A 12,052-nucleotide genomic window follows, 5' to 3' on the forward strand; every position below is an offset into this window, starting at 1 on the left:
GGTTATGGATGCGCTAGGGAGCTGCTCACAGAGGCAGGTTTCAGACTGCATTAGCACATTCTTTAGTTCTGGACAGCCACAGTGTCCAACATTTCAGGCTGCATCAGCTTACCCCTTTATTTCTTACTTGTCAGGGTTGTGGGCTTACTTGAACATGCAGCTGTGGAATACCAGTAGACACTATCAGGTAACATGAACTCCCTGTAAACAATGTTTGGGGGCATTTCAGTTTCTTGTTTTTTTATCTATAATATTTTTCTCAGCACCCATTTTTACCATGGTAGAAATCTGTCTCTTCATTTGCCTCATTGGAAGAGGCAAAGTTGGCAGATCTACAAATGCTATCCTAGTAGCTTAGCCCTGAGGCTCTTAACATCATCTCTCTACCTTGGGTACTGACAGCAGGAAAGCCATAGGGGACCAGCTGTATGAGGACAGTAATGCTAGGAAGACAAAGAAACCCTACTAGAGCAGGGAAAAGTGGGGAACAGATGGTGGATGAAATTGGACCACACACAGAACCTGAAACATAGGAGGGGGACTTAGGACTACTGCCTTGGAGAGGAGGAATGGGGACTCATAGAGCCTCCACTCTGATGGAGGGGTGACAGGGACACCGGGGATATGTTTTAAGGGGGAATGGGAGACTGGTAGGGGCCACTGGTGTGTCATATTCATTCCTGCTATAAAATGATAACGTGGGAATTCCTTTTTTATCCAGTAGATAATGTAACTACACAGAATAGAAATGTTATGACCATGCCTGGGGTCTCCCTCTTTCTTTCCTCATTTCCAATCCCTTTCATCCCAATAACAAACGTACAAAGAAGGACCACGCTGAATAGCAGCAGGGGTACTTGGACCATTTTTTTTAGGACTTGAGAAAACCAGTTCAAGTTTTTATTTCAACTCTAAATATAGCCAGAGGACGTTTTCGGTTTGGGGCTTCTGCCAACAGATGGCACTTGCAGCTGGTAGGAAAAAAATCAGACTTCCAATACGTTTCAACAACCAAAACCAAACCATTTTCTGTAGGAAAAAAATGCCAAAAGAAGACAAAAACTGACTGATAACTGCTAAAGGCCCCTGGGAGGACCTGGCTGAGGACACAGTTCTGGTGGAGGAGGGAGTGTGAAGGGATCTTTAATGACCAAGAGAGGACGGGACTTCCACTATGGGCTTTTGCAAAGGCTGTCAGCTGCAGGAGCCTCCCCGGGACTGACACTCCACCAGGTCATCTCCTTCTTGTCTCACACCACTTCTCAGGCGGTAGCAAGTGTTGGGCATCACCATGCTGGAGGTCATTACCTAAGGGGGAGAGTCTTGTGTTTCCAATTCTGCAACCTCACTACTTTCCCTAACTTTTGCCCAGATGAGTGTCATCCCCCGTGTTTAGGGGAAGGCGCTCTAGTCCATTCACATGCAGCACCAGGACTTTTCACTTGCCCTTGCTGAATTTCATCTGGTTGACTGCAGAGCATTTTTTCCAGTCTATGCAGGTCGTTCTGGGTCTGAGCCCTGCCCTGCAGGATGTCTGCATGCTCCGCTCAACTTGGTGTCATCCACAGATTTGCTGAGCATACACTTAATCCTACTATGCATATCATTAATGAGGGTGTTGAACCGTACTGGAGCCCAGACAGATCTCTAGGGAACCCCACTTGATACTTCCTTGAGCCTGTTGACTACTTGTTGAGCACAATGATACAACCAGTTACGTTTCCACCATACAATACTTTCATCTAGTCTGTATTTCCTTAGCTTGTTAATGAGACGGCCATGGGAGACAGCTTCAAAATGCTTGCTAACTCAAGGTATATCATGTCCACTGCTCTCCCCTCATCCTCAGAGCCCTTCACCTTATTACAGAGGAAATGAGGTTGGTCTGGCATGATTTGCTTTTGGTGAATCCATAGTGGCTGAATCTGACCACTTTGTTCTCCTCTAGGTACTTGGAAATAGATTCCTTGAGGATACAACCAGTTATGTGTCCACTGTACAATATTTTAATCCAGTCTGTATTTCCTTATATTGTTAATGAGAATGTCATGGGATACAGCTTCGAAAGCCTTGCAAAGTCAAGGTATAGCATGTCCACTGCTCTCCCCTCATCCATAGAGCCTCCCCTTATTACAGAGGGAAATTTGTTTTTCATAGTTTCATAGGTGTTATGGGCTGGAAGGGACCTTACAGATCATTGGGTCCAGCCCCCCTGCACATGGGCACGAATGACCCCAGCAAGGTTGGTGTCAAGACACTTTTTTGAAGATCGCCATGGTGGGTGAGTGTGTCACCCCTGCAGGAGACTGCTTCTCTGGTAGGAGCCTGGGAGGCTGCTTTTGGTGAATCCATGGTGGCTGAACCTGACCACCTTGTTCTCCTCTAGGTACTTTGGAATAGATTCCTTGAGGATACCTAAGATGGACAGTATATTTGCCCCTTTGCAATCATCTGTGTCACAGGGCGGGGTCCTAGGAGCAGCCGTGATCTCTCCTAGCGCCCCCTACCATGCCAAGTCGGTGTCAATGCACCCTCGTTCTCGCCCACCACGTCTTTGATGTCATTAGTGTTATGGGAGGCTGCCTTTTCGACCTCTTGGATACGGTACCCCTTATCTAGCCCGGTCTGTGCCCTGTCTCAGCTGACTCCATGCACTAAAGCCTTAAGGGGTACGTGTGGCTCCTACCACCCCTGATACAACGCCCCAAGCCTCGCAGATTTCCCGGCCGTTGTCTAGTCAATCCCTTACAGCGCCCTCACGGCGCCCCCTTGCTTCCCTTGCTGTAGCCCACATCCTCACAGACGCTCCCTGGCCTCTCTCGCGGCCGTCTTGCCTGCGCCCTCTGCAGGGCTGTCTCTCACGAACCCGCCCGCACTGGGGCCCTGCCTCACAATCAGGGCTCAGGTGGCCATAGCCGTGCCTGGCCCCAAATCCCCTCCCTGGGGCTTCTCACCCGCCTTAGGGCCTTTCTCCGTGCTTGGGACGCAGACGGCCGTAGCCGTGCCTGGCCCCCAATGCACTGTGCCCCTTCTCTGGGCTGGGGTCAGTGCACCCCTAGATGCAGTGCCCTCTCTGGCACCGGGGGTCCCACACCGCTGTGCAGCCCCTATGAGGCCTCCTCCAACCCCGATAGCCTCACCCAGTCCTCCAGTGTAACAACAAACAACCAAAAGCATTAACGCGAGCCCATCGGCTTCAACTCAGAACTAAGCCCCCTGGCTAAACGCAAACCTCTAAGCCGCCCGGCTAATCATCGATCAAACCCTTACCAGGGCTTTCTCCACCCAGTCCTCAAACCGAAGCTGTTCAGGCCATCAAGCTTCTCCAGGCTGCCTGCTCTAGCAGAGCTCCTTCTCCCTTGGATGTTAGTGGGGAACTGCCTGCTTGGCCTCAGCCTAGGCTGTTTATATAGGCCAGGCCCTGCCCCCTTCCGGTCAGCTGACCGAACTGCGCTTGCCCCAGCAGCCAGCACCTGTACCTTTTCCTAGGAGCAGGGCATGGAAGTGTCCTGCGACACACCTTCCCCCTTAAGTTCATCACTCACTAGGAGCGACAATCCGGGGCCTCACCCAGCCTTCAACCAGGTCTCGGGGGGACAACTAATGGCTCTGAAATCACCTCAGCCAGTTCCTTGTGTTCCTAGTGTTCATCCCATCCAGCCCTGCATCTAGCTCAGAGGTGGGCAATTATTTCAGGCGGAGGACCACTTACTGAGTTTTGGCACGCCATCAAGGGCTGCATGACAGGCAGCCAGGGGCAGATAAATATTCATTTTCTACATTTTTTAGGGGCCCTGCAGGCTGGATAAAATGGCCTGGTGGGCCACATCTGGCTCACAGGCCACATTTTGCCCACCCCGATCTAGCCCCTCTAAGTAATCCGTAACCTGTTCTACTATTACATTGGGTTTTTGACTCATGCCTTATTTTTACTGTAAACTGCACTCATCATCATCTGGTAGCTGCCACTATTTCTGATGCTGGATTAAAAAAACCTTTAAGTAGTTCAGGCTTCTCTGCCTCATCCGTAACTAGATTGCCATCTGCATCCTGTAAGGGACCAATGGTTTTTTTTTGGTCTTCTTCTTCCTCTTGACAGTTTAATTACCTTTGTATGCCTCTTAGCAGTTGCATCTCAAGTCATCCTTTGGCCTTCCTAATTTTCTCCCTTCACCCCCATCTGTTACTCTTATGCTCATCCCTAATAATATGGCAAGTTTCCGCTTTCTATAGGATTCCTTTTTGAGTTTCAACTCATTCAAGAGACCGTTGTCTAGCCAGGCTGGGCTCCTGGAGCACATCCCTTTTTTCACCTGGGGGGCAGAGAGAGAGGACTTCAGTTCTTTTGAAGGATATTTATAGATTGCAGCACCATCTCTGTGCTAAACCCCCACAACAGGAATAGACAAGTCAGTAAAAAGTTGGTTGCACCTGATTCAGAAGTGATTTGAACTAATCCAGAGGGAAGCAAACTCAGGGGAAATGCAATGCACACAAGACACACAGCATGAGAGCAAATATAAGGAATGTGTGTTTTCATGCTGTCCGGTGCCACTGATTGTTCCCTGGGGTACTTAGCCATTGCACATCAGGAATGATCCTTTTGGCATAATATGGGCAGATCCTGTTTTCACTGATTGTAGGTTAGTGAGGAGTAACCCCACTGGATTAACAAGAGCTGATTCCTTCCTTACACTCATGTAAACCAGGAGTAACACCACTGGAGCCACTGGGACTGATTCCCTGCCATCACTCTTCCACAGTGCAGACCTCCAGTGATTCCACTGAGAAGTCCCCACCCAGGGGTATGTAAATGTTCAGGTTCAGGCTTTAGCTTCTGCAAACGAGAAAAAAAAAATGTCCAGTTGACGCCATCACCCCGTCCTATCCCAGATTTAGGAATATGTAGTGAAGATTGTCTCTATCCCCTCCAGTCACACTCTTCATATTAGGCACCCTGTTAACGGACTGTGTAAGCACTAGTTGGAGGGAGGTTAGCAGAATTAGTTTTGTGATCTGGGGAGAAGCTGGGTACCCAGGCTTTTTGGAAAGGCCCGAGCTACTCTCCCTATCCCACCTACCTCTTGCGTGCCATAAAAGAAAAGAGGAGAATGTCTTCATTAAGATATCCCCTCCATCTCATCCCAGTGGTAATTTTCAGAAGCACAGCAGGGCAGGGCAGGCCTGTGCCTGGGGCACCTGCCAGCACACAGAGCAATGCTGGTTCCTGCCATCCTGGCTGCAGCAGTGTAGACAGCTGCCACTGCAGCAGCAACTGCTTTTGCACCTCCCAGTGCAGGCAGTGCCCAGGGCTACTGGCCCGGTCACCCACCCTCAGTGACAATACTTCTAAATTTTGACACCAGCAGCACACGGGGGTTATCTCCTTAGTATTGGGGGATCTGTGCAATGAAGTGAACGTAGAGCAGTGTTGTATGAGACCCTGGGGAAATGGGCTATAAAAGGCTGTGAAGAGTCCAACCAGTGTAGCAAGCGGGGAGCAGGTTCAGTGCCTAAGCATAGAACTGGTGCAGGCAGATACCGCCTTCGGTCCTGTCCCCAGTTCCCTGTTCTGCGTTAGCTCCAGGGACTTGGCTTATGAGTGTGCTAGCGAATAGCTCGCAGAAGCAGAGCGCAGACAACATTGGCATGTCTTCAACTCTGAATGACATTTGGACGTTTCAGATTGCATTACCTTACCCTTTGTTCTCTAGTGTGACCGGTTGGCAGATTAGGCGAACTTGTTGCTCTGGAAGGACATGAGGCAGCATCAGGCAACATTAATTCCAGGTTAGCAATATCTGAGGGCATTTCTCTGCCTTTTCTTTAAAATCAATCAATAAAAATACATATATTTATTTATTTCGATTTCTCAGCACTGTTTTGCACCACAGCCCAGTTCCTCCTCTCCTATACCATTGGCTCCTGGACACTGGCTATCTTAGATACACAGTGCACCAGCTCTGTGGTCTTCTCTTCATTGCCTCTGCATCATATTCTCATCTTCCTGTCTGCCTCTCTCTTGCTCCTGAGCCATCCTCTCCACACATAGGCAGGGGTATGAAAGGAGCCTGCAGGAAGAAGGTGTACGACCAGTTCAGTCATATGGAGTCTAACATGGAGTTAAAAGGGACGTTGTTGAGGAGGAAAGGTGAAGCATGAGAAAGGATGGTCCAGGCCAAGAACTGGGGAGATTTGGGTTCACTTCCCTGCCCTGTGAAGAGAGTTTCCTATTTGGCCTTAGCCAAGTCAAGAAACGGGTTTATGAATGACTAACAGTCCAAGTTTCTTAGAGCTGCTTGGGTTTTGTGGAACCCACTTCCTGCACAGCGCACATGTAGTAGAAACCTCACTCCCAAGCTGGGTGCTCTACCTACTTTTATTTTTTGCCTCTGTGGCGGTGGGCAGAGGGAGCTGCCGCACTGCGGAGGAGAGGAGGAGGTGGGCCCGACAGAGGGGCTCCTGTCTTTCCTCAGCTGGCCCCGCTGCTAGTAAAGTGCTTGTGCCAATTATTTTTCCCCCTCTGTGGAGGTGGGAGGGAGGGAGCTGCCACGCCGGAGGCTGCAGGAGGAGGCAGTGCTGGTGGAGGGGCTCCCGTTCTTTCCCAGCTGGTCCTGCCCCCGGCTGCCCAGCCTGCAGCCTATTGGCACGTGTGCAGTTGGGCAAAAGTGTTACAGACAGACAGACACACAGACGGAGCCTTTTATTATATATGCATATGCATATACTGGACATGTTACTTCTCTTTCTGAGGTCTGTGGTCTTATCAATGAGATACTGAGAACATCAGAGCTGGTGAAACTTTATTTGCAAATACTATTACGTGATTTTAGGGCACTACGGGTTAATTACAGAGAAAATGGGCAAATCTGCAGGGATTGTACAAAACTGTTTGATAATTTAAGAGAAAAGTGGCAAAAATTAGGGGCGAAGTTAGTCACAGAGAATTTAACAGCTCTGTTTACCCCTTCCATAGTATGGAGTAAGGATTCAGAACAGTTTTTTTCCCCTCGGCAAAAAATCAAGAGGCTGAAGTTTGAATGTGAACAGGAAAAATCCAGACTCTTTTAGGGAACTTTTTTTATCCACATTCAAATTAAACAGAGATGGAATACCATTTTGGGGTTTAGATCAATATTCAATACTGTGAGTATAATCTGAAAGATTTTGAAGCAGTGTGTGTGTTATTCTTGCTTGATGGATGCCTGTGTTGGGGGATGACTTAGAGAAGCTCCCATCTCCTCTGTGCAGAGCCAGCTTTCTGCATGGAGAGAACCTTAAAGGCTGTACATTGTCTGCCTGGCAAGCCTCGGCCTTCCTGTCTCCTGAGCTTCATAACTGCAGGGATGGGTGGGTGACCAATATTTTTCCCAGTTCCAGGGTGGGGGGTGGGGAGGTTGCACAGTACCTGGACCATGGTCCCAGGCTGGCTGGCTGTGGCTGGTGGCTGGAAGAGTGCAAATTGCAGCACCCGAGTCCATGGAGCCCTGGCATGGCTCGTTGCATGCATTCACGCACCACTGGCAACGAACTGTGCTGAAGGTCCTTGGACCTCAGTCGAGCCACTTGCAGCCTTCCAGCTGCCTGGCACAGCCTGCCTGGGACCATGGTCTAGCTTGGAAATGGCCTGAAACTATGGCTTAATTCCCTGATGAAGCTCTGGAAACCATTAATCCATACTAAAGAATGTGTGAATTAATGGTTTCCCCAGGTTTAATTAGGGTAGGTGCAAGGCATGGCTGTAGGGGAGGTTTGGAGCCTGTGATTAGCCCTAAGGCAACAGGGCTAAGTACAGAGAGTCAAAAAGCCTGAGGCTCACTTGATTCAGTCTTTGCAGGCTGGTCTAAATTGCACAGATTAAATTTAAACAGAAGTGAATAGACGAGTACCTCTGATTCAGGAAATATGCCACATGCCTACAGTAGTTCAGGCCAGAAGCTGGGGGGGCATTACAGCATGGCTCTCTGGCTGTGTGTTCATTTCCTCTTTCTGCTGCCCCCAAGGTCTCTGGGATTTGCAGTCCATAATCACAGCAGCAGGACTCTACAGGGTTGCTCATCACCTCCTCTTCCTGTTCCTAGGTCCCTTTGGGATTTGTAGTCCACAGTTGCAGCCAGCAGGAAGTTTGAGTGGGGGAAGGGGTGTTTAACCCCGTCCCTGGCCCCATATCCCTGCTGTGGTTTGCCTGGCGAGGGGCATGCCCCCACCTTGCAGACTAGGCTGCCTCCCCATCTGGGTTTGTGCTCCCCCATCAGCCAGCCATCACTGCTCCAGCTAGGGAGCTGGGGGGCAACCCTGCTCTCTCGAGCCAACAGCACAGCCTAGCTCAGGGCTGCAAAGCATGCTGGGATGATGGAGGACTGTGATTTAACTTGAACAAGGAAGGGGGTTGGGACAGAAGTTTCATAAACTGGTTTGACTCAAATCAATGCAGTCCGATACTACATTCACCCAGGTTTTTCTTAAAATCAGTTTCAGTCATTTTAAACTGTTTTTTGTGCGCTGAGCTTCTGCTCCGTTACATGTGTAAACCAGTTTTTGATCACTTATACTGATTTATGTGTAACTTCTGTCCCTAGCCATTAAGTGTGAGGCTTGGAGTAAGTCCCAAAGGATCTGAGGAGATCTGCTGGCAGGGAGCTTCCCTTTCCAAATCTTACTAAGCACATCAAGACATAACCAGCAAGAGTTGATGGAGGTACCTAGAGCCATAGCAGAACCGGAGCAGAGAGTGACCATGAAGAGGGTGTCACAGCTGCTCTGAGGCACCTACCCTGTTGCATCATGTCACCATAATTTCATTGATACTTGATTCCAAGATAAATTTAAGCTAGCTTTTGTGTGTGCAATGAAGATATACCCTGAAGGATGGAGGAATGCAGGAAGATATTTTCAAAAGTATATAGGCATACAAGACTGTTAGCAGTATTTACAATATCAGCTATGCAATTTAAATGTGTATGGATCCCGCTAACAATCATAGTAAATGGCTATGTGAATTAGCTGCCAACCTGCCTTGAAAACCTACCTCCTAACCCCCTTAACCTACATCAGTGCTCTTCCACCTCCAGCACGGTAGATGAGTGCAAATTGCAGCACCCGAGTCCATGGAGCCCTGGCATGGCTCGTTGCATGCATGCACGCACCACTGGCAACGAACTGTGCTGAAGGTCCTTGGACCTCAGTCGAGCCACTTGCAGCCTTGGTCTAGCTTGGAAATGGCCTGAAACTATGGCTTAATTACCCTGATGAAGCTCTGGAAGCCATTAATCCATACTAAAGAATGTGTGAATTAATGGTTTCCCCAGGTTTCATGAGGTAGGTGCCTTGCAGGGTGAGAGGTGCAAGGCATGGCTGTAGGGGAGGTTTGGAGCCTGTGATTAGCCCTAAGGCAACAGGGCTAAGTACAGAGAGTCAAAAAGCCTGAGGCTCACTTGATTCAGTCTTTGCAGGCTGGTCTAAATTGCACAGATTAAATTTAAACAGAAGTGAATAGACGAGTACCTCTGATTCAGGAAATATGCCACATGCCTACAGTAGTTCAGGCCAGAAGCTGGGGGGGGCATTACAGCATGGCTCTCTGGCTGTGTGTTCATTTCCTCTTTCTGCTGCCCCCAAGGTCTCTGGGATTTGCAGTCCATAATCACAGCAGCAGGACTCTACAGGGTTGCTCATCACCTCCTCTTCCTGCTTCCAGGTGCCTCTCGGATTTGTAGTCCACAGTTGCAGCCAGCAGTAAGTTTGAGTGGGGGAAGGGGTGTTTAACCCCATCCCTGTCCCCATATCCCCGCTGTGGTTTGCCTGGCGGGGGGCATGCCCCCACCTTGCAGACTGAGCTGCCTCCCCATCTGGGTTTGTGCTTCCCCATCAGCCAGCCATCACTGCTCCAGCTAGGGAGCCAGGAGAAAGGGGGCGACCCTGCTCTCTCACAGCCTAGCTCAGCATCAAAGCATGCTGGGATGATGGGGAACTGTGATTTAACTTGAACAAGGAAGGGAGTTGGGACAGAAGTTTCATTAACTGGTTTGACTCAAATCAATTAAGTCTGATACTACATTCAACCAGGTTTATCTTAAAACCAATTTCAGTCATTTTAAACTGTTTTTTGTGCGCTGAGCTTCTGCTCCGTTACATGTGTAAACCAGTTTTTGATCACTTATACTGATTGATGTGTAACTTCTGTCCCTAGCCATTAAGTGTGAGGCTTAGAGTGAGTCCCAAAGGATCTGAGGAGATCTGCTGGCAGGGAGCTTCCCTTTCCAAATCTTACTAAGCACATCAAGACATAACCAGCAAGAGTTGATGGAGGTACCTAGAGCCATAGCAGAACCGGAGCAGAGAGTGACCATGAAGAGGGTGTCACAGCTGCTCTGAGGCACCTACCCTGTTGCATCATGTCACCATAACTTCACTGATACTCAATTCCAAGATAAATTTAAGCTAGCTTTTGTGTGTGCAATGAAGATATACCCTGAAGGATGGAGGAATGCAGGAAGATATTTTCAAAGATATATAGGCATACAAGACTGTTAGCAGTATTTACAATATCAGCTATGCAATTTAAATGTGTATGGATCTGTTCACCCTCATTCATTTGGAGCATCCATGCATCTTTCACAAAAAGGCTAGCACTACGGAAGGAAGAGACTTGGGGGTCATTATTGACCATAAGATGAATATGAGCCTGCAGTGCGATGCTGCGGCTAGTAAAGCGACCAAAACGCTGGCTTCCATCCATAGATGCTTCTCAAGCAAATCCTGGGACGTCATTCTCCCCTTGTACTCAGCCTTGGTGAGGCCGCAGCTGGAGTCCTGCATCCAGTTTGGGGCTCCACAATTCAAAAAGGATGTGGAGAAGCTTGAGAGAGTGCAGAGAAGAGCCACGCTCATGATCAGAAGTCAGGAAAACAGACATTTTGATGACAGGCTGAGAGCCATGGGGCTCTTTAGTCTGGAAAAGCGTAGGCTCAGGGGTGATCTGATGGCCACCTATAAGTTTATCGGGGTAACCACCAGGATCTGGGGGAACGTTTGTTCACCAGAGCGCCCCAAGGGATGACGAGGTCGAACGGTCACAAACTCCTGCAAGACCGTTTCGGGCTGGACATAAGGAAGAATTTCTTTACTGTCCGAGCCCCCAAGGTCTGGAACAGACTGCCATCGGAGGTGGTTCAAACATCTACATTGAACACCTTCAAGAGTAAATTGGATGCTCATCTTGCTGGGATCCTATGACCCCAGCTGACTTCCTGCCCTTTGGACGGGGGCTGGACTCGACGATCTCCTGAGGTCCCTTCCAGCCCCGATGTCTATGATATCTATGAAATTTTCAGAGGGACATCGCAAGTCTGTCAAGGGGTGCCTTGAGTGCAGAAAAAATTGGACAAGTCTGTTAAACTTGTTTAAAGCTGCCTGGAATGGTTCCAAAGTGGACCTGGAAAATAAGGCAGACGAGGTTTTTTGGGTATGTGGGATATCTTCTATTAGACCAGCTAAACAGTTGGAAAAGTGTTCTTTGTAAGTTTTCAGGCACAGACACCCTCCTTCAGGTATCGGGATATTCTGCTGGTGATTTTGAGACTCTCCCTATGCCTGAAGAAGGGCGTCTGTGCCGGAAAACTTACAAAGAACAATTTTTCCAACTATTTAGCTGTTCTAATAAAAGATATCACAACTACCCAAAGAACCTTGTCTGCCTAGGGCCTTAGGCCGACATGGCTATAACCAGCAACCCTAGAAAATGACGTACTCCTGAACCAGGTCCCTGTGAACTGGATCAGTGATGCGCTGACACCAAATGTGTCCTGCAGTGGGGCTGGCCAGTCCTCTGGGCATCTCCTATGGCATTGCTTCTCCCCCTTCCTACTGTAGGGGCGCTTACAGAAGTTATTGATCATGCTGTAACTTTAAGTGCTTTACACAAAGCATTTAAAGTTACAGTGTCATTGAAAGTTAACAGATGTTCAAGGTTTGCTGGGGGCTCTGAGCCTCCATCCACTGGCTGAGGCCAGGAGGTAGGCAACTCTGTAGTCTGCTCTGGGAGGTTGATAGT

The sequence above is a fragment of the Crocodylus siamensis genome, chromosome 15 (genome assembly GCF_052110815.1).
Source record: "Crocodylus siamensis isolate JL-2025a chromosome 15, ASM5211081v1, whole genome shotgun sequence".
NCBI lineage: Eukaryota > Metazoa > Chordata > Crocodylia > Crocodylidae > Crocodylus > Crocodylus siamensis.